Source organism: Rhinopithecus roxellana, chromosome 2 (assembly GCF_007565055.1).
Source record: "Rhinopithecus roxellana isolate Shanxi Qingling chromosome 2, ASM756505v1, whole genome shotgun sequence".
Classification (NCBI taxonomy): domain Eukaryota; kingdom Metazoa; phylum Chordata; class Mammalia; order Primates; family Cercopithecidae; genus Rhinopithecus; species Rhinopithecus roxellana.
Genome location: NC_044550.1, coordinates 189,637,573 through 189,659,837, shown reverse-complemented (window position 1 = coordinate 189,659,837; position 22,265 = coordinate 189,637,573).

Genomic DNA, 22,265 nt, shown 5'->3' with positions numbered 1-22,265 from the left:
ATTACAGGTTTGAGCCACCGTGCCCGGCCCATAACCCTTTCTTAATTGGGAATGAACCAGATATCCAATGAGCATCAAAAATAATTTTAAGGTTTTAAATTACAGAAAAGTTTACTTCAAACATTTATCCTATTTACAAGTACTCAATTATATCATTTTTAACATTTTATCTAAATAACTTCTGAAAACTCAGATATTAGACATCATTATTTAAAGTTAGTTATTTCTTTGTTAAACATTTTTTTAGCACTCAGTGAACATCAGGAGCTCACCTAAGAACCACAGTGTTAACTATATAGATATTTTTGCCAATGACTAACAACATTAAATTAGTCTCATTTGCCAAAGAAGATGCACAAACCAAGATCATTTTGTTTGCATGTGTTGATAGTTTTACAATCTTCTATGACAAACCCAGACACCTCAAAATATCTACCAGAGACAAATATAAAATTCAGACCAAAAAAGGTATGCTGACAATTCTGAAGGCATTTCTCTTATATTAGTTCAATAATTTTAAAGCCAGCTTATTCATTAAAGGTTACTTGCCACATGAACGTGAAATTTGCTTGGACTTTCTTTACCTAAATTTTGAATGCTCTTTTATTTATTACCCAACTTGGTAGACGCAACATATAACAATAAATGTACATACAAATAAACTCATCTAGATATGCATACACACACACACACAAAGATCTAATAACTTTTACTGTGGAACTCTAACCATAAGATAGCAACACAAACTCACCAGTCTACAAATCTGTCCAAATGGCTGATCTTAGTTAAGTCTGTGAACCAAAATGTTGGGTAAAGCAGTTGTCAGTAGCAGTTTGATTCTTAAAGGCCAAACCTCCCCAGACTCCAAAGAACACTGGGGCCAAACAGAACCAAAGGAGAACATCACATACTAACCAGCCCCAACATTGCTTAGAATAGCAGCACAAAAGTCTGGATATATGAACTTTTATCCTATTTTCCCATTCAACAGCAAATTCCAGATTCCAAACAATACTGGGGCCAAACAGTATTAGAAAAGAGTATCATTTGACTGAATCCTAATCTCCCACAACTATACCAAACACACACAATCACCAAAACATAATCTAACTTCAGCAACAACAAACAAGTCCCAGGAGTGTTCAAACCTGAAAGAGTCAGGGAGCTTCAACCTGTAAACAAAAATTTCTTTAGAATTTCTCAAATTGAGAGGATCCAATCCTGCTGTTTGGTACCCACAAAGTATACTCACTTGCCCAGACACTCACACAACAATTACAGATAAGCCCACAGGCGTGTCCGTACTGAAACAGTTGGGGTGTTTCCCTCTCTGTCAGTTGGAATTATTCAACCTGCAAACATAAATTCCTTTAAAAGTTTCTCCAACTGAGAAGAGCAGACCGTGCTGTCTGGGCCCACAAAGAAAACTTACCTATCTGGACACAGATGTACAATTACAAAGGCAGTTCTTCTAAAGGAATCAGAAATACCATTGGGGCTCACTAAAAAAGGGCCAGAGAGAGATGAAAACTTACCTCCAGCCTAAACTGGGAGGGCAGGGGTTTGATCTAGGTCCTGCTGCTCACTGTACAGAAAGCCAATGACAGATGATGAGTATTGCCAAGGAAGAAGGCTATAATCAGCCTCAGCAGCTGAGAACATGGGAACTGAGTCTCAACTCCATCTCCCTGACCAATTAAAACTAGGAGTTGATTTAGCAGGGAAGAAATAAAGCAATGCATTAAAAAAAAAAAAAAAAAAAAAAAAAAAAAAAACGGAAGTAGACAGGGGCAAAGAGGTAATCGTAATTAACAAGAAGTCTGGAATCTCATTTAATGTGATAATCTGGTGAGTTTCAGTGCTCTGATACTTTTTTGAGAGGTCTGAAGCTCCTTTCCTGAGGAAGAAACTTATATAAAACAAATGTAATTTTCAAGCATAAAGACCAGAAGGATCAATATCTATGTTTATCCAAAAATTTATCTATGGGACTATTTTATCCGTTTCAACTTGGGGTCCTAAATATGATAGTATTGAGTATGGACAACCAGCTTTCTTTTTTTAACAGTAATGGCAGATTGGGGAAAAACAGAACCTTAAATGTTCATCAAAATTGAGTGCTTTCCAAAATGACTTGTTTTAAAATTTAATCTCATAACAAAATTATTGTTGATATAAAATTATTCTCTATTGCAAGAATTTTTAACATATTTTAAGACTTTAACCTTCTCCTTGAAGAAGGAAGTGATGAGTTCTTCACAGAAATTCTCATGTGATGATCTTCCCAGAGCTAAATTCATCTTTAGTGTCCTTTCAATATATTTGAGCATTTTTCATAAATTTTGCAAACTTACAAATAATTGCTTTTACCTGCTTCTGCCTCTTCTATCTTTCATGTTGCCACAACTTTTTTTGAGAAGGTGGATTATAAGTTTGTGCCTCTATTTCAAAGAAAATTCAGTAAATTTTCTCAAAAATATTACTGTGTTTTCACTAAGAAGAATTGAACAGAAACATTTTCTTGCATGTTTTAAACCATTTATTTTAAAGGTAATATAACAATAATAGGGATATACTTTGAGCCTTCATTGACCTGCTGCTTTTTTGTCTTTTCTATCTATTCTAATCCAAATATAATTAACCACATTTTTTCAATACTATTATTTCCTTTAAAAAAATACTTTAAGTTCTGGGATACAAGTGCAGAATGTGTAAGTTTGTTACATAGGTATATGAGTGCCATGGTGATTTGCTGCACAAATCAACCCATAATTTAGGTTTTAAGCCCTGCATACATTAATGATTTGTTCTTATTCTCTCCCTCCCCTTGCTCCCCACCCCCAGTCTGGACCCAGTGTGTGTTGTTCCCCTTCCTGTGTCCATGTGTTCTCATTGTTCAACTCTCATTTATGAGCGAAAACATGTGGTATTTAGTTTTCTATTCCTGCTTAGTTTGCTGAGGATGATGGCTTCCAACTTCATCCATGTCCCTGAAAAGGACTTGATATCATTTCTTTTTATGGCTACATATTATTCCATGGTGTATATGTACCACTTTTTTTTTATCCAGTCGATCATTGATGGGCATTTGGATTTGTTCCGTGTCTTTGCTATTGCAAATAGTGCTTCAGTAAACATATGTGTTCACGTGTCTTTATAATAGAATAATTTACATTCATTTGGGTATATACACAGTCATAAAATTGCTGGGTTAGATGTTATTTCTGGTTCTAGATCCTTGACGAATCACCACGCTGTCTTCCACAATGGTTGAACTAATTTGCATTCCTACCAACATTGTAAAAGCATTCCTATTTCTCCATAGCCTCACCAGCATCTATTTTTTCTTGACTTTTTAATAATTACCATTCTGACTGGTTTGAGATGGTATCTCATTGTGGTTTTGATTTACATTTCTCTAATGACCAGTGATTTTGAGCTTTTTTTCATGCTTGTTGACTGCATAAATGTCTTCTTTATAGAAGTGTCTGTTCGTATCCTTCACCTGCTCTTTGATGGGGTTATTTGTTTTTGTGCTTATACTTTTGTTTAAGTTCCTTGTAGATTCTGGATATTATACCTTTGTCAGATGGGTAGATTGCAAAAATTTTCTCCAATTCTGTAGGTTGCCTATTCACTCTGATGATAATTTCTTTTTCTATGCAGAAGCTCTTTAGTTTAATTAGATCCCATTTGTCAATTTTGGCTTTTGTTGCAATTGCTTTTGGCATTTTCATCACGAAATCTTCATCCATGCCTATGTCCTGAATGGTATTGCCTAGGTTTTCTTCTAGGTTTCTTATGGTTTGGGGTTTTACATTTAAGTCTTCAATCCATCTTGAGTTAATTTTTGTATAAGGCTGTAAGGAAGGGGTGCAGTTTAAGTTTTCTGCATATGGCTAGCCAGTTTTTCCAACACCATTTATTAAATAAGAAATCCTTTCTCCATTGCTTGTTTTGGTCAGGTTTATCAAAGATCAGATGGTTGTATACGTTTGGTGTTCTTTCTGAGATCTTTCTTCTGTTCCATTGGTCTATATCTCTGTTTTGGTACCAGTACCATGCTGTTTTAGTTACTGTAGCCTTGTAGTATAGTTTGAAGTCAGATAGCATGATGCCTCCAGTTTTGTTCTTTTTGTTTAGTATTGTCTTGGCTATATGGGCTGTTTTTGGTTCTACATAAAATTTCAAGTTATTTTCTAATTGTGTGAAGAATGTCAATTGTAGTTTGATGGAAATAGCATTGAATCTATAAATTACCTTGGGCAGTATGACCATTTTCACAATATTCATTCATCCTATCCATGAGCATGGAATGTTTTTCCATTTGTTCATGTCCTTTCTTATATCCTTGAGAAGTGATTTGTAGTTTCCCCTGAAGAGTTGCTATGCATCCTTTGTTAGCTGTATTTCTAGGTATTTTATTCTCTTTGTAGCAATTGTGAATGGGAGTTCATTCACTGATTTGGCTGCCTGTTTGGTTATTGTTGGTATATAGGAATGCTTGTGACCTTTGTACATTGATTTTGTATCCTAAGATTTTGCTGAAGTTGCTTATCAGCTTAAGGAGATTTTGGAGTGAGACGATGGGGTTTTCTAAATATAGAATCATGTTTTCTACAAACAGAGCCAATTTGACTTCCTCTCTTCCTATTTGAATGCATTTTATTTTTTCCCTTGCCTGATTACTGTGGCCAGAACTTCCAATACTATGTTGAATAGGAGTGGTGAGAGAAGGTGTCCTTGTCTTGTGCTGGTTTTCAAAGGGAATGCTTCCAGCTTTTGCCCATTCAGTATGATGTTGGCTGTGGGTTTGTCACAAATAGCTCTTATTATTTTGTGATATGTTCCATCAATACCTAGTTTTTTGAGAGTTTTTAAAATGAAGGGATGTTGAATATGTTGAATTTTATTGATGTCCTTTTCTGCATCTATTGAGATAACCATGTGATTTTTGTCATTGGTTCTGTTCATGTGATGAACTTCATTTATTGATTTGTGTATGCTGAACCAGCCTGGCATGCCAGGGATGAAGTAGTCTTCATCATAGTGGATTAGCTTTCTGATGTGTTGCTGGATTCAGTTTGTTAGTATTTTATTGAGGATTTTTGCATTGATATTCATCAGGGATGTCAGGCCTGAAGTTTTTATTGTTTTCGTGTCTCTGCCAGGCTTTGGTATCATGATGATGCTGGACTGTTTTTGGCATGATTCTTTTCTAAATATGTTTATACTTTTATATATGCACATGTGTCCATTAGAAACATTTCATTTTTTACAACTTTTGAAAACTATGAAGATATTTTTACAGTTTTTATATTATCCTCATTTTAGCTATGTCATTTTAGATAAATAACAACAGTTTATGTTTTCAACTGCTATATTTATTCAATTACATATTTGAATACATTATATTTTATTTATTTAATCATTTATTTACAGGTTTCTAATATAATTTCATTTCTAATATATACTCTAACAAATAATTCCATGATTAACATCACTTATATATCTTGTGTGTATTTCTTGTGTGTGACCTATTCCTGGAAATAGCATTTCCTGTTTAAAAATGTATTTAAATAAATATAAATTTTAAAATATTAATAGCTCATGCCAAATTGCTTTCCAAACTTAGTAGCTTTTTACAGTTTACATTTCTTGTCCCATGAGAACTATCTGAGTACCTTATGTTTTATAATAAAAGTGTTCGATATATTTTTTAAAACCAAAAAAATAATAATAATAATTTAGACACATTTTTTTTTCAGTGCTTATACACACCATATTAATTATGCTTTTTGTTTTCTGTATTCTGTACTCTGACATCTTGGCATCTTGCTAACCTTGGACAGACTGACTTTCCCAGGGTTAGCTAATTTCTAGAGATAGCAGAAAACTCACCTTCGAGTGTGCCTTTCATAGGCAAAGAAACAAATCATGGATTCATACCTTCACCAGCTGACTATATCTGGCTCTTATAATCTGGACCACTATCCACCTGTCCTAATCACCCGGAGACAGGTATCAGGCAACCAAATACAGCCAGTATGTCCCGAAGCCTGCTGAAAATTTTAAACTAGTCAATCCTAATTTAGCTTACCCTACTTTACCTGCTCCTTGCTGCAGAAACCACAATCAAATTTCTTGAATTTATTTCTCTTTCTCTCTGCCTCCTGACAGAATCTAGTTGTTCACATTTGGCCTATTAACATGACACAGCATGCCTCCATTTCTAGGGAACTGTGAATAAAATCACATTCATTCATGACAGTCATTTCTGTGTCTGTATGTCTTACCATACCATATTAAAACACATACTGTATACCATTAAAACACACACACACACACACACATTTTCCCTTTGTTCCTCACAAATGTTTTGCCTTGTACTAATATTGTCTGATTTAAGTATAAGGGTTATACTGCTGTTATATGAAAACTGGGAAATGCTTATTTCTTTTCTACTTAAAAAAAAGAATCCTGGCACGTAACTTCCTTGGTGGATTTTTAAAAGAATTATGAATTATATGTTAAATATTTTTAGCACCACTAGGACTTTTTGGTCCTTAATTTCTTCTTAGGTCAGTTTTGTTGTTAGTTTTTTTTTTTTTTTTTTAAAGGTATTTATTTATTGGTATTTAATTGGTTGTACCAATGTTACCTTCTTTAGAATATTTTCTTATTGCCCTTCTGATAAGTGAGCTATCCTTTCATTTATCTTATTGATATTTTTAATTTTTTCTAACCAAATTTTCTAAAGAACTAGCAGTCTTAATGAGTCATCTTTTGTTTGTATATTTTGTATTTATTTGATGTTTGCACTAATTATCATTTTGTTTCTCCTTATTCAGATTTAATAGACTACTTCTCTTATAGCTGCATAAGGTAGATATTGAGGTAATTTATTGTAAACCTCTACCTTTTTTAATGTAAGCACTGAAACTATTCACTTTCTCTTAGCATTTATTCCTCTGCTTCACATGAAATCTGATATGCTTCATTACTAACATTCAATTAACATTTTTTTTGTATTTTTAGGATTATATAATAGTTGTACATGTTTTGAGGGTACATGCCACATTTTAATACATGTATACAACTTGTAATAATTATATCAGAGTAATTGTGATATCCATCACCTCAAAGATGTATCTTTTCTTTGTGTTGCGAACATTACAATTCTCCTCTAATTTCTCTTGTGATTTCTTCTTCAGCTAATGGATTATTTGGAAGTATGTTGCATAATTTTCAACTATTTAGAGATTTTCCATGTATCTTATTGTTATTATTTCTAATGTAATTCTGCTGTGGGCAGAGAATACATTTTGTGTTGTTTCTATCACTTGAAATTTCTTGAGAGGTGTGTGTGGGTATTTAATATATATATATATATACACATTTTAAAATAATGCTTCACTATGCTAGTAAAAATGGTTTTACTTATGGCAGCATTTCCTCAGATTGCCTTAATATAGAACTATCAATTCTCTCTGGAATTCTGAGTTTCACATAAACAAACACAACAGAAATAATCACTATCCTATTAATAGATAATGCTTAAAATCCAATGCTGTAGTATAACTTAGTGGCAAGATAAGAGGCACCTTTCTGTCTTGTTAGAGTAACTGTGCAGGAACCTTTCCTTGCCAAATTTGAGCAGAGGAGCTGCTAGTCCTTTGTAGTGGGATTCGGGAATTCTCTGCTCAGTTGATCATGTGAGGAACACAATGTGGATCTTCAAGTGGATAAAGGAAAGGATTTGAGTGAGAGATTGTAAAAGATAGACTGCTGTTACTGTTAGGAAAATATTATTGTACTTCATTGTACTTACTATGATCTTAACTCCAGCTTTATTACATTGTGATAATATCATAATATGGTTTGAAAGGTTTTATATTTTTGGTCTTACAAAAATTTTGGCTTTTCTATGTGGTCATTTTTGGCTTTTCTATGTGACCATTTTTGGTATTATAGAAATATGTACATATTCAATAAGATAATACATTTCTACTTTAAGGTATAAAATGGAATAAGGATTAATTCTACTTTAATACAAGTTTATAGTTCTTATGTATTAAATAAATTGATCTACTCATGTTATGATATACTGTTGTTGAATTTCCCTACACCATCACATTTCTGCATATTCTATTTTGAATAATTTTTCTAATGATTTTTAAAATAATTTTATTTTTAATATTTTAATATTTGGTTTTATTAATATGTAATGCAGATATGGCTATTCTTACATTTCCAGTATGTATAACAATGTTTACCATCTTACGATGATTTTTCTTAAAATGATCAAACATTCTAAATTCATAATATTATATTTTTCACCACCTTTGAGATCACATATTCTAAAATACATATACATTATTTTGAGAACTGCAGTGGATGAAATAACTTTTCTAAATACTAAGGGAGGACATACCTCAGATTTTTTAGAATAACCAAAGTTTGTACTACAAGGCTTAGAAATAAGATGCAGTAATAGAGAGATTAGAATAACTTTTCCATTCAATATTCTAGTTATTCACAAATATCTAAAAGATGTAGCAGAGTGACATCAACAAGGTAGTTGATTATAGGCAACTGGTGTTTGTCTCTCTAACAAGAAAGAATGGAGGCAATGAAAAAACAGCTAATATTTAATCAGGATGTCAAAAGGAAAGTGCTGGAGTGCAGCCAGGGAGGTAGTTGTGGTCATTGGAAGCACAGGAGAGCAATGTGGAGGCACCTGTCTCTGTTCCCCTATCTCACCAGATCTCTCACCCAACTCAGCCCAGAGTCAGGCACTTTAGGAAAAAAAGCAAGCAGAAGAACCCCACCAGTCCCCATTGGTACCACGGATGCCTACAGTTCCTCCTACAGGAGAACTCACAGTCCTCTTTAGCCATGAGTCCAGTTTGGAGAGCTGCTGGGAATTCAAACTGACTGGGCTTTGGCAGTGAGAGAATGCCCCACTGGGATGAGACTCATGTGCTAGCAGTTGGAAGTCAGACCAGCATGCACAGAAATCAGAAAGACTGAAAATGTAGAAGGAGACACTAAGAGCCACTGCTATAGTTGGCACCTGTTATTATTTTACATTCCATCCTCAGAGAAAAACAGGCACCTACATTGGTAGTAGATGAAGATAGTTATATTCCACACTATTCCTGCAAAAGAGCCAAATGTGATATTGGATGACCTCTGTATCAGTATCGACTGGATATATGCTTGTCTGTGTGGATCTTCTTTCTTAGCTGCCTAAATTTTCTGACTTTCTTCTAATTACTCTTTAAAGAAGGGTCAGTGTGGTAGTTCAACAGGAAGATAGGGTAGATCCCATAAATGAATACTCGCCTTAGTAAGTTAGCCTTGCATAATAAGCAAGATGCTGGCTCTAATCATCTGCAGCTCCTCTTTAGCTGACATTGGAAAGTGGAGAAGGGAGAAAACAGTAGAAAATAACACAGTAATTGTACCTTGACAGAGGGTAACCAGCAAGAGGACATCAAATATTTTCAAGATCTTACTGATTAACAAAAGACCCCCATAAATATTCTTGAATATGATCTAAAATGAAGAACGGTGGTTTAGCACACAAATGAGCATGTAAAAAAGTATGCTTTATTTTTTAGTGGCTTGTCTAAACAGTAAGCGAGACTTACTTTTTATTAAATATGAATAAGGCTAATTTCTACAATATGCTATTATGAGTGTTTTTTAAAAAATGAATAAACAACATATACACAAATTTTATATTTTCATATATATGCAATGAATATAAATAGAGTAAACAATAATTATCTAATCTGTCAACATCCTTGAATGATATAGATTTCAAGAGTTCATTTGAAGTTTTCCAACTCAAAACTAATAATTTAGTGCTCTGTTAGTCTTTAAGCAAAACCACTGCTTTCAGTTCTACTAATTAGGCCCTTTGAAAATGTTTCCCTCCAAGCAAACGGCTTGTTTTCTTCCATCATATCCTGTGAACTAAATACTTCTTGTTGTAATAAAGCTTTAAAGTTACATGACTTCAGGTAACATTATTAAGTAAGACTCAAAACAATGTCTGTTGAGCAAAGATGAAATAAAACACTTAAGTACAACCTGCTGAAAACAAAATTCTAAACAATAAAAATAAGAAATGGGTTCATATTATCATATTAGGGGAATCTAGCTTTACATTTAATTTTGGTACAGGTTTGTTTTACTTAAACTTATGTGTTTTAAATGTAGTAACAATTTCTTCAAATATTTTCCTATGGAATGAGGTAGTTCCTGTACTAAAACATTTGTAATGAAAAACAAAACACCTCCTTTATTTCCATTGATATATCTTCACTGGAATTATAAATTTTATTGGATAAATGATATGAGCACTAATAAATATTCTGTAAACTATGGATAATAATCACAAACTTGCTTGTGAAGAAATAAAATTTAGAAAGCATACTCTAAAACAAGATAAATCAAAATATAAATCATATTTACATTAACAATGATTTTACTTAATTGACATATAGAACTTAAAACATTTGTCTGCCCTAATTCAACTTGCTGTATTTTATAATTAAAAACGATTTCAAACACCAGTATGATATAATCGATTTTGCTGTATTTTTAAAAACATTTCTTCTTATACGAATCTACATTTTCCATAAAGTCATTTGTCTAAATGTTAAGTATGTTGTTAAAAAAAAAAACCAAAAAAACAAAACCCAGGATAGTCATCCTTTCCTCTACAGCTAGCATATGTGCATCATTGCTTAAAAGAAATATACCTAATCCCTGTATAGAGTAGGACTCTTCCAATACGTTTCAGTGTTTTGTGAACCTAGAATATCTAAGATAGATCTGTCAATTTAGAAAGTTGATTTTGCCAAGACTGAGGACACTCCATGACACAGCCTCAGGAAGTTCTGATGACATGTGCCCAAGGTGGTTGGGGTAGAGCTTGGTTTATACATTTTAGGGAGACATGAGTCATGAATCAATATATGTAAGAAGTACATTCGTTCGGTCTGGAAATGTGGTACAACTTTAAGTGAACGCAGGAAGACTCAAAGCTGGGAGGGAAGCACAGATCGATGATACACAAATGGTTACATTCTTTGGAGTTTCTGATTAGCCTTTCCAAAGGAGGCAAATCAGATATGCGTCTGTCTCAGAGGGCAGAGGGGTGACTTTGAATCTAATGGCAGCAGGTTTGCCCTAAGCAGTTGCCAGCTTGAGTTTTTCTTAGTGACTCTGGAGGCACAAGATATTTTCCTTTCACATTTTTAACAATAAAATAATTATGTCTGGAATCATCTTATATTTGACAAATACAGTTGGCCCTTAAACAACATGGGTTTGAACTGTTCAGGTCCACTTATATGCAGATTCTTTTTCAATAAAGGTTACAGTGAGTTGTGTGTGACTGCCTCTCCTGCTTCCTCCTTCACCTCTTTTGCTTCTACCACACCTGAAACAGCAGGACAACCTTCTCCTCTTGACTCTGCTCAGCCTACTCAATGTAAAGACTATGAGGTTGAAAACCTTTCCAATGACCCACTTCTACTTAATAAATAATAAACATATCTTATCTTCATTATGATTTTCTCAATAACATTTTCTTTTATTTAGCTTACTTGATTGTAAGAATACAGTAAACAGTATACCTAACCTAGAAAACATGTGTTAATGGACTGTTTAAGTTATCAATAAGGTCAGCAGGAGGCTATGAGTTGTTACAATTTGGGGGAGACAAAAGTTATACATAGATTTTCAACTGTAACAGAGTAGGTCAACACACCTCATGCCAGTATTGTTCAAGTTTCAACTCTATATTCAATCTGCTACCCATATTGTGAACTATAATTTATATTTTTATTTCATGATAGTGTGGGAAAAATACAATTATTAATAAGATGTAAAATAATTCTGAGGAGTGAAGTAATCGAAAGTCCAAACTTAAGTGTATTGAAATAAAGACATTTTACTGCTTATATTCGTCTATTAGTAAAATAATTAAATACACCAAGTGCTTCTTTATATTTAGAGGATAAAATGCAAAAGATGAAGATTTTTTCTTTGTTAGCAGAATTATTTCATTTAAGGGAATGCTGTGTTATTAACTGTGTTAATTGTGGTAGTTAATTTTATATGTCAACAGGGCTAGGCCACAATGTCCAGATATTTGGTCAAATATTACTCTGGATGATTCTAGTAAGGTGTTTTTTGGATGAGATTGATGAGATTAACATTTAAGCAGGTGAACTTTGAGCAAAGCAGATTACCTTCATAACACGAATGGGCTTCGTCCGATTTGTTGAGGCTTTACTGGAACAAAGCCTGACCTCCCCTCAGCAAGAAAGAATTCTGCCAGTTGACTGCCTTTAAACTTGAACTGAAACATTGGTTCTTCCCTGTGTCTCCAGGCTATTGTCCTATCCTTCTGATTTTAGATTTACTAGCCTCCATGTTTGTATGAGCCAATTCCTTAAAATAAATCTCTCTCTCTCTCCACACACACACACACACACACACACACACACACACACACATACACACACACACACAGAGAGAGAGAGAGAGAGAGAGAGAGAGAGAGAGAGAGAGAGAGAGAGAACTGTCCTTTGTTATATCCAAAGGATTGAAGGATTGGTCCCAGGAACCCCTCGTATACCAAAATCCATGCATGCTCAGGTCTTGCATTAGGTCCTGAGGAACCCATGTGTATGAAAAGTCAGCCCTCTGTATTCATGGGTTTCTTCTATTAATAATACTGTTCTTTCTATCTATGTTTCCTTGTGAATGCAAGGATATAGAGAGACAAATGTATTTATTGGAAAAAATCCATATATAAGTGGACCTGTTGAGTTCAAACTTGTGTTATTCAAGGGTCAACTACATATTCACATCTTATTAGTTCTGTTTCTCTGAAGAACCCTGACTAATACATTAATATTTTAATAATATTAGCAAACAAAAATGACTCAATCTGTGCCACCTAATTTTCAAAGAGCTTTATGTTTGTTAACATAATTACTTAGTAAATTCATCTTATGAAACAAGTACTGCTATTTTATCATTTTGTACCAACGCGGAAAACTGGTAATTTGCCTACATTAACAGCAAATAGTATAGTTGAGATTCAGATAGTAGCATTTTTGTTTTAGAGTGTGTGCTTCTCACCATTAATTGAAATCTGTCCACATTGATAAGTGATTTGGCTTCAGACGCACAGAAAAATTTTTACAATCCTTTGTAAAACACTAACGGGGAAAAGTAGAACCAATATATAGAGTCCATTTCTAAACCTCTGTCTGGTTATTCCCTCTTCATACAATTGTAAATTAAATTAAAATTATGCAACAGTAACAGAAAGTAACACTAATATTAATAGTACCTATGGATGCTAAATAATTTACTTTTTCTAATAAAATTCAGATTATTGCCATCTAAATTCAGAGAAAATCATACTCTAAAATAATTGCAAGAAAACTTAGGAAAATCTTTGGTAAACCATCATTTGTCTGTAATAACTACAAATATGCTGATTATATAAATTATAATAAATAGAATAATTATATGCTATAATATTTGAATGAAAATGGGATATGTAGAATTGTATTGCAATTAATTCCAAACTCTTTTTAAAATATTTATAAAAATATAACAATGGAAAATGTAAAAACTCCTACTACAAAGAGCATTCTCAGATTGAAAAAGACCATGAATCTGTGGGGAATTTCCATGAGCTGTGAAATGCAAAGATCAATATTAAAACAAAGTCCCTGAGTAGCCTTCAGTGTTAAAATTCATTAAACAAATATGCTTTGGCACGCCATGGTACAGCCATAAGAATACGAAGGAAAGAGCCTTTGGTCAATAATAAGAACTGACATAAAGTATACACTAAGATGAATGGAGAAGCTGTCCTTTCCCAACATGGGTTCTATGTTTTCATTTAGAAAGGTTAGTGCACTTAAATATACTAAAATTATTAATATAATGATTTAAATTTACCATTTTTGCTACTTGTTTTTTATTTTGTCATTATTTTGTTCCCAACAGAGTATGAGTTCCTAATTACTCTTTCCTTTTTACTTCTATGTTAATAAAATGATACTGCATTTTAGTTACTCTATTGAACTTGAAGTTATTCCTATTTACTTTAAGTGCTTGATTTAGGTACATTGTAATATTCATCATTAACCTATGCAACTTGCCTAGAGTTAATATTTTACTACCTCCAAAAAATTTAAGAACTTTGTAGTAATACAATTTCATTTACCACCCTGTTTTTATGTGTAGTTAATGCAATGTACATTACCTTTATATATTTTTTGAAATTATAATATGGTATAATGATTTTTAATTTTCCATGTCTATTGCTCATTCCTTCTTGAAGATCTGTTTCTGTCTGGTGTTATTTTCCCAAAGTCTAAAAAACATCCTTTGGCATATCTTACAGTATACAAACTTGCTGATGATGAATTCTTACTGTTAAGAATTACAAGACAATTTTGTTTTGGTTTTTTAAGAGATAGGGTGTCACTATGTTGCCCCGGCTGGAATACAGTGGTGATTCACTGGCACAATCATAGCTCTTGGCATACTTGAACTCCTGTACACAAGTGATGCTCCTGCTTCAGCCTCCCAAGTAGCTGGTATTACAGGCATGCACCACTGCACCTGGCATATGACAATGTTTTCAGTTTACTTTTATCTTTGAAGGATGATTTCACTAGATATACAATACTGGGTTGACTTTTTTTCTTAATTCAGTACTTCAAATATTTCATTCCTTTGACTTCTAGCTTCCATTATTCTGATTAGAAGTCAGCCTCATTAATGTGGTCATTCCCGTGAAGGTGATATAAAATTTTTATTTGCTTTCTGTCAGTATACAAGAATGTGTCAGAAAAACATCTCTATCCAAAACCACATTTTTCCTCACCTCTCACCAGCAGTTATTGACACAGAAGACATATGTGACCAAATGTGTGTGGGGTCCTTCTCACACAGCAAGCAGGGGCATCAGGTGGGTGTCATCAAATTCAGTTTCAACACTATTTACCTGGAGATAGTGTCACTGATCCCACAGATTGAGGGCTCAGTCCCCAACATCGTGCTTCCCACTTTAGACACCAGTAGCAAGCATGGGCTTCTAGAAATTCTGACTGACCAGCTTCAAGTTGATATTCTAATGGTTTTGTCTTTGGGTTCAATTAACTTGCTAGAGTGGTTCACAGAACTCAGGGAAGCACTTAGGTTTAGTGGTTTATTATAAAGAACATTGCAAATGATACAGATGAAGATATGTGTAGGATGATGAATAGGGAGGAGGGGTGCAGAGCTTCCATGCCCTCCCTGGATGCAACACCCTCAAGAAACCTCCACATGTCCAATTATTCAGAAGCTCCTGAACCCTATCCTCTTTAGTTTTTGTAAAGGTTTCATTACATAGGCATCATAGAATACACCATTGGCTATTGGTGATCAATGTGACCTTCAGCATCTCTCTCTCCCAGGCATTTGTGGTGGCTGGAGCAGGAAGTCCCAACCTTCTAATCTTGCTTTGGTCTTTCAGGTGACCACCTTGAACCTATCAGACAAAAGACACACAAAAGTCATTAAACTCTTTGTGATGTATATTAATATATCTCAATAAACTCTTTGTGATATGTTTATATATATATACCATAAACTCTATAATGACTTCTTGTTTGTATTCAGCAGTTTTTCTGTGATAAGTATGGTGTGCTTTTAGTTTATTTGCTTATCTTATTTCTGTTTAGAGTGTGCTGAAATTCTTAGACTTGTAAATTAAATTATTTTAAAATCAAATTTGGGAAACATTCAGTCAATATTTCTTCATATACATTTTTCTGCCTCTTCTCTCTCTGTTATTCTTCTAATAAGAGAATTCTCTGTGTGTATGTATAATATATATTTGCAATATATATAATGATGTGGTTTGACTGTGTCCCCGCCCAAATCTCAACTTGATTATATCTCCCAGAATTCCCAAGTATTGAAGGAGGAACCCAGGGGGAAGCAATTGAATTATGGGGATCGATCTTTCCCATGCTATTCTTGTGATAGTAAATAAGTCTCCCGAGATCTGGTGGGTTTATCAGGGGTTTCTGCTTTAGCTTATTCCTCATTTTCTCTCGCCACTTCCATTTTAGATGTGCCTTTCACCTCCTGCCTTGATTCGGAGGCTGCCCCAGCCATGTGGAACTTTAAGTGCAATTATACCTCCTTTTCTTCTGAGTCTCAGGTATGTCTTTATCAGGATCATAAATAAAGACTAATACATACATAGAATTGTGTGTATATTTATATACCCATACACACAGACACACACACACACACTTTCTACTATTAATAGCTCCTTGGATTCTTTCAGTAAATGCATAGTTTATGATGTCATCCATGGATTTATGCAGAGTTATATGAAGATTTGTAGATTCTCCATTTGCAAATCCTTCCTTTCTGTGATTTTCGTCTTCACCGTTCAGCTGCTCTGGTAATCCCAAATTATAATAGTTTACTATTTAGGAAGAAAAAAAATGGTATTTTGCTTGAGTTCCCAAAACTCTCTGATACCTATGGTTTAGGAAGTACTCAAGTAAAAATTTTCGTAAGTATAAATTTTAGTTCTCTTCTTTAATGGTATTTTTTCCTCTAAATTTGCCCATTTTTTAAAAAATAAAATCTGCCTACAAATAGCTGTTTTCCAAAATATTTATCAGAATTTAAAATTATTTTATAGATAAAGCTTGGTCTGGTAAAACCTAGTTAAGTACTATCAGAAAGAGAATGAAATATTTTGATATGCTGAAATAATACTTATTTTATATAATTTTAAGACAAGCTAAATTGTATAGTGTTAAGCAGCAGCAAATTTGTAAAATAAAATACATGGGATCCAAGTTGCATTTTCCAAGATGAGGTTTTCAAGTATAGTCTCTTGGAAGCAATGTCTTTAAAGAAAGGCAATTATTTTATTTAACTATGTCAACATACCGAATTCCCAGTAAAATAATGTTGCAGAATGCCTATCCATCTATGTAAATTGAGTTATAAGCTGATAGCAGCTGCACTACTAATGAAAAATGATTCATACAGTGTAAAATAGTGTCTTTTTTTTTTTTATTCTGAAGTGATCTCACCTATGCTCAGTGACTAAAATCATGCACTAGACACTTAGGACTTTCGTGCTGTCTTTCCTTTGAGATTCATACTAACTTAAGACAGTGGCTCTTATATCCATGATAAATTATACTCATTTGTAAAGTCAAATTTAGGTATCTGAAAATCAACATATCTAACCCTTAACTCATTATTTATTTCTAAAATTTCCCTTTCTGTAAAATTCTTTCTATTTTTATTGCTGTCACATTGGCAGAACTCATTATCATCTTCCTCTTGACCTCACCAAACAGCTTTCTTACTGGTTTAGCTGCTTTATGCTTATTTCTTTTAGATCTTTAATGCACATAACATTGAGAATTAAATGACAATTTGAATATACTGCCTTCCTTAAAAAAAGTAAAAAACCTATGCAGAGATATCTGTTTTACTTTGTTCGCATTCAATATCAATTTAATTCACTTTCACATCATAATTATCCCTGTCCCCAAACAGAATGTAATTTAAGGGCTGGCTTAATAATTTTGTGTTTTCTCCTTCTTATCTACCAACATGTTTTCCAAATAAAAAAAAGAAGAAAAAAAGATTCTTTAAAGTATTTTCAATTATTATATTATTTCTTATTTACTTTTAATTTGTTTAATATGAAAATACGTTAATTTTATGTCAACATTGATGATACAACCTGAACAAACTCCCTTTCTGACAAAAAGTTAGAAAAACAAAGAATAAAAACGATAACATACATATTCAAAACCAAGTACTTTACTGGAATCACATATAGACATTTAGCTCGAATTGAGTAAAGTCTTATTTGAATTAGTGCTCATTTTGAATACAATGTCTCATAGAACACTTTATCATTGGCCATATGTTACATAATTACATAAATGTTGGTATATGCTGTGAATGTGCTGCAAATTAACAACATTTCTTGTTTCTGAAGAGAAAATGAGAAATTAATTTGGCAAATGTCAAGTTTAGTCCATGTCAAGATGCTTTTTGTGTCATGATACATCATGAAAGATTAAATAGATACGTTCTACTAAATAGAACAATTTGGGGGCAACAGCTGTGGTTCATTCTTTCATTTGGCAGATTCATTCCACCTGACTTCAGACAAATTGCTAAGATCACGTTTTCATAATATGCATATGTTTTTATTTCTCTTGCCCGATTCAGTTAGAGTTGATAGAAGAAAAGGAAATGTTGTTGTGTTATGCATCTTTAGTTGAAATTAGGTATCACAGTAGTTTTATTCATGCACCAATAATTAAGAAATAAACACAAATTAAAATTGTATTCCTGTAAGGTTTATTTTAATGTAAAATGGGATGTCTATAAACATCATGACTCATTTGGAACACATTATAAACTTTGTAAGATTTTTAAAAGCTCACAACAAATTTGAGTGAGTGTCAGCAGTGTTCACTGTCTCCCATTGTTTCCTAAACTACATGCAGTGCATTAAACCTGACTGGGAAATGGGGGAAGCAGTTTGTCATGCTCCACAGCTGAAAGACATCTTTAAATGTCTTGCTCTGGTTCCCTGTTGAATAAAAATGTAGTAAACATGTAGCCCAAATATGTCATCATTTTATACTTTTTTCTCTATATCTGTGTGTTTGTTACAATTCTCTGCTATAAAGTTACTTCCCATGGTAAAGACATTTGTAATGATTTTTACCAAAACTATACTTTTGAATAATACATTTCTGTCTTGGATATAGTGTAGGTACAGACTTAAATAAATTATTATTTTCTTTTTTAAATATTTGCATAACTCTTGTAAGTATAGCAGATTATCAAGGCTTTCAACATATTGGTTGTGTTGCTGCTGAGATATTTTGTAATAACCTGATAATGAATAAAATATAGGATTACTTTCACATGTACATGTGTGCCAGGCATTGTACTAGTCATTTTACATGGGATATCACCTTTAATGTGTAACATAGATTCTCTTGTGCCTAATACGCACACTTAAATACAGATCTTAAACACAAAATAATTTGATCAAATTATATATTCAGTGAGTAGTTACTGGATCTCAAGCAAGTCCATCTATTCTATAACTTATGCATTTTATCTGTGTGAGGAAATTGACCTAATAGCAATCACATTCTCACTTCTATTTGTGATTGGAGTGAGGGATACGCAATGGTCTTCTAATGTCCAGAATGACATGCATTGTCCTTTATTCAAAATAGAGATAATTATGAATCCTTTTGTTATCTACCATTAAATTACAACATGAACTTCAGATCTAAAACCACATGTATAATGATTTTAATTGTTGATTTGAAGGTTTTAATGCAGAATTTGTACCTGAAATCATTTTTTATGAGAGTTAAAGCATTATTATTATCACTGTCTCAGTGGATACTCAGAAAATATTTACACTAAATCCTTTATTCCAAATAATTTTAGAAACTCCAGGAACTCAATAATCCTTTCAGGGGATTAGCCTACATTTTAAAGCTCCAGCGATCCAGATAATCTCTTTGGGGAATTCAACCCACAATTGAGTGCTCCAACGACAACATAGCATTTCCCCTAGGGAATAATGATTTTATGATAAACTTTTACAAATATATACTTTAATAGTGTACTTTTATAATGTCAGAAATATACTACCTTTATTCCAAATATGTCTTTATATTTTGATTTGTATGTTTAATACAGAAATCTATGAATTCACCACTTAAATGTAGATATGACACTGATGTACTCAAGAGAGTGTGTCTGACAATTCATAAGAATGAAAGCCTCCAAGGGCATAAAGATTGACAGTGTTGATTTTAAAAACAAAAATGCCACAGAGAGGAGGCATACGTAATATTATGCCAAAAGAAAATATCTGAGTTTATTTTTCTTACTTTTCCCACACAAAACTAGAGAACTTCTCCAGCAATATTTGAAACCTTGAATACACAACTGAGAAGGAAATATTACCTCCGGAGCTCCACAAAAGTTTTCCAAGGCCAATGTTGGACAACATATGGGCTTTTAGAAATAGGATGGCAGTTAATGGTAGGATGTCCAAAAGTGTAATATTCTCTATTGAAGTTAAAAAAATTTAAAAGGCTAAGAATTTGCCATATGGAAAAAATAATTTCTACATTATAAATATGTCTATAAATTGCTTTTTATTAAACTTCTGATTTATGAAAATTTTATGAAATTATATTAAAATTGTGGGTTATCAGTTTCTACATGTATTTGGTTAAAAAAATAGTAATGCCCATATAGCAAAAACAAAATAAAATTAAAACTGAATTTTCTGTTAGTTTGGACTCCCTGGGAAGCAGAAACCTAGATGGAGATCAACACGTGAAAGTATAGTTGGCAGTACTCTCAGGATGAACACGTTTGAGGGTGTGAAGAAAGTAGACTGGGCATAAGGAAAAGCTAATGCTTGTCTTATGGAGTGCTCTGGACCTGAGATGGCTTTTCAGAATTGTCTCAATTTCAGGCAGAAATGAGAGATGTGATACAATACATGGAATTGTCATTAGATGCATACTGCACCCTGGGGAAGGTAAAATGACATTAGATAGGTGAGCTTTTCAACCAAAACAATTCTCAGGGAGGGTCTAAATTTTTAACATTCTTTCAACAGCACTCCTAGCAGATCGAGATATGAGTATCTCAGTACCAACAGAAGATCTGGACTGGGCATTATCTAGTCTTCTCCTTGTAGCTCAAATCCATTTTTTTAAAATAACAAATTGTGAGAAGTGTTTCCCTGGAATATTGGTTGAGCTCTTTCTGGGGAAGCTGAGAGAGTAAGATAAATAGGAGAAACTACCATTGTCATCGCTGCAGCTGTTCTCAAGATGGTAATTAATGGTCTTCACCTCTCTGCTTCACCCACTGGAGATTCTTCTAATCCTTAGCTAGCACTTCTCTGGGTCTGTGGTAATCACATAGAGCTATAGTAACAAATTACCCCACAAATTTGGTGGCAGAAAATAATAGGAACTTCTTCTCTCAAATGTGTAGCGGCCACAAGTCTGAAATAAAGGTGTTAGCAAGGCTGGCTTCCCTCTAAAAAATCTAGGGGGGAAGACTCTCTCACCTCCTCCAGAGTCTCGTGGCTCCTGACATCTCCAGCTTTGTGGCAGCATAATTCCAATCTCTGCCTCTGCCTTCACATGGCTTTCTTCCTTGTATTTCTATGTGTCCTTTTCTGTATAAGAACACTCTTAATGAATTTAGTTAGGACCTACCCTAATCCAGTGTGGTCTCATTTTGCTCCTTATCTGAAGTACATCTACAAAAAACCTATTTCCAAATAAGACCGTATTCTAGGTGGACATGAAAATTGGAGGAATGTTATTCAATCCCCTGCAATCTACTCTCTACCCTTCCAAATGTATATTATTTCCACATGCAAAATACATTAACCTCATTCTACAATTTCTAAAAATCTTAACCAATGCCAGCATCAAATATAACTCCAAAATCTCATCTAAATATCATCACTCAAAAAATCCCAAATCTTATTTTCTAAACCATCTAAATTCAGTGTGGGTCATTCATTTTCTGGATATGATCCATCATAGGAACATTTCTTTCACATCTGCAAAGAAGTTATCTGCTTCTGAAATATAATGGTGGCACAAGCATAGGTTAGACATTTCCATTCCCAAAGGAAGAAACTGGAAGAAATGAAGAAGATACTAGATTCAACAAGTTCAAAATCAAGCAAATCCCCTTAGGTTTTAAGGCCTGAAAATAATCCTTTGTGGTTTGATGCTCTGGGCCCATGATGTGAGCATGTCCTCTGAGCATAAGGCTTTGCCTTCTGAGTTGGTCTTCCTTTTGCTTGAAAGTTAGCACTGGATGGGATGTTAGTTTGATAAATTTGGGAACTGATAAAGGAAAAAGAAGACTATGAGACACAGCAAAATTTCTTGGGTGGTGCTTGGGCAGGGTGGCATGAAAGGGGAAGTCCCTCCCAGAATAAAAATGTCCAGAGGCTTCAAATGTGGGAGCCACCTTCAAGAAGGGGAGGAGGATAAGGGAGGGAATTCCCAGGGGAGAGGGGAAGAGAAGACAGCGTTATGTGTCTAGATAATGTTACTCAGCAGCACAGTGCTCAACAGCAGGTCAGAGACCTG